The sequence below is a fragment of the Anneissia japonica genome, unplaced genomic scaffold (genome assembly GCF_011630105.1).
Source record: "Anneissia japonica isolate Jap-2015-1 unplaced genomic scaffold, ASM1163010v1 scaffold287848_len282238_cov107, whole genome shotgun sequence".
In the NCBI taxonomy this organism is placed as follows: domain Eukaryota; kingdom Metazoa; phylum Echinodermata; class Crinoidea; order Comatulida; family Comatulidae; genus Anneissia; species Anneissia japonica.
The window spans coordinates 280,748-283,228 of NW_022701964.1; positions in this window are offsets into that span (position 1 = coordinate 280,748).

A 2,481-nucleotide genomic window follows, 5' to 3' on the forward strand; every position below is an offset into this window, starting at 1 on the left:
TTTCTGCTTACTGAGTTTATAGCGGGCGTACTTCTACCGCGCTGCGCAGCGCTGCACTGGGTAATAAAAAGAATATACAACCGTTAGTTGGCGTCCTACACAGGCATGACGTTTTTACGAACGGGACTTTGCTCTCTTGTTCTATTTATACTCTTTGATTACTCGTCGTCGCATATCTAAAATAAGAATACTAGAGCGCTAACTGCAATGTATTCGATGTTCGAAATACGCAGAGCTGTGTGGGTGTACCATCCAATATGGCTGCCATACATTTAGCCAATCAAATTTCGCCTAAGCGCCATCATTTGCAATTGCGCCCTCAATTTACACAAAAAGTTCAGCACAGCTAGTTACCCGTATGTTTGAAACTCGAGCGTTGCGGTGTATTGGTGTAATGTACACGATTTTCATTTTCATTCCATGGTACTTTATTTTTAAATAAGTTGCTGCACTTGGCCTCGTTTTGGCTAGGATAGTTTAATAATTTGTTATTACACCATTACTCATAATCATTAATGAAATAATAGTCAGTCAGAGGGCTTATTAATATGTAAAAATATGTATACTGAGCCTGAATCTTGGATGGTACACATACATGCATTGCTTCACCATCTTGTCAGCACTCTAGTTGTTTAATAGCTCTATGATTATACAGAATTTGCACGCGTAAATCACGGAGAATTCTATCTTGTGTTTATAAGATCTTTGTCATGCAGCATCCACAACAGACGCTAGGGGCGTTTTCCCCATACAGCGGATCGGGCGTCACGCTGACTCGCGTGCATTAAGAATAGCAGTGGACTTTGTGCGTATTTGCATTAAAATTGATGGAACAATCGCCCTCCAGCGAGCGGGGTGAAATTTGACACTAGAGGAGACACTACAGGAAACAAAAGACTAATCCAGCAGCCACGAGTAACATGGTATAAATATTCATCACAATAAGTACTCGTCATCAGCAAATTATGCATGACTCGTACTGTACAGTGTATCGACTCAACCAAAGAGCATATAACAGAAGAGAGTCCACTCAGACTGAAAATGCGTTCAGAACGACAGAACACCCTCTACAAACTGTTGTTGATAAACGTCTGCGTGAGGATTTCCTGCACGATTAAATCGTCCGGGTACTGGGTTTGGTCTACAGGAGTTCGTGCTTTGAACCAGGGGCGGCGCCAGTGGGGATGGGGGATGGGTAAGGGGATGCTTAATGTCCTCCATCGGTCTGGTCAAGCCATCGGCCAAAGCTTGTCGGGTAGTCGGACAAAAAAATAATAGGCCTAGTTCCCATCCCAGTACCGTAGGGCCTCAGATAACGCTACTCGCTATAGTGACTCCTAAATACTTGTCCCCCATAAATACTTAGCTCCCCCCACAGTCGGACATCTTAACCCCCACCCCCCATAAATTACATCATAGAGCCGCCCCTGCTTTGAACAGGTCATTCCATTCATAGGAAAAGACTTTTGATGAGAATGTACGGTAGGCCATCCTATACCCTTTTAGCAAGGTTTGCCTACGTCGAAACTAACTCCTGCTATATAATTAGAAGATTGAACAAGCTTTTATTGTTAATGAAGGATTAATATTAAGGATTACTATGTTCATTTGCTAACTCTCATTTGCTTGTGAAAGTATTTGAAGTTCGTGTGGAAAATACTAAATAAAGTACAATTTGAAAGTTACTTTGGTGTTTCCGACTATTTTTTTACTACTGTTGTATGCACTAATTTGTTTGACTGAAGAGAAAACGTTATATTTACATACCAGACCCGCCTGGAGAACATAGTCATAGTCAAAACAAACACATCATTACTATATATTCTCATTTAATAAGAATTACATATAATATCGAATACCAATGCATGGATGGATGATTGTTTATAATGAATAGTTCTAGTATAGTGAGGCCTATTAAATATATTTTTCTTATAAACTCCCAGCAGGCTATTTATTTTCATTTATTATTTATCAACATTCGAAACACTGTTGTGATTTAAAGCAAACTTTCTAAAAACCCACAATAAGGCCTACATAGCATATTTTCCAATAATGTTATTCTTATAAAGTCTTGCCTTTATATTTCGTTGAAAAACGGATATAATAATTTGACTTTATGAACTCTTTTTCAAATAGAGGTAGGTCTTAAATTACTGTATTTATATGCTGCCATCACTCAGCGCAACTCATGCATCAACAACAGACGCTAGGGGAGTTTTCCCTATACAGCGGATCGGGCATCACGCTGACCCACGTGGATTGATAGCAGTGGACTCTCTTCTTATATACTCTTTGACTCAACACAGGTTTGCGATCGACCTCACAACAAGTATCGCGGGAATTTTGTGTACAAAATAAGGCTTATATAGACAGATACAGTGAATAGCTAAAAACAATGTTTTAAATAAAAATGTGACAAATAAATTCTGGAGCAAATTTATTGTAGTTTCAGTTTCATTACATTACTGTATTCGTGTTGTA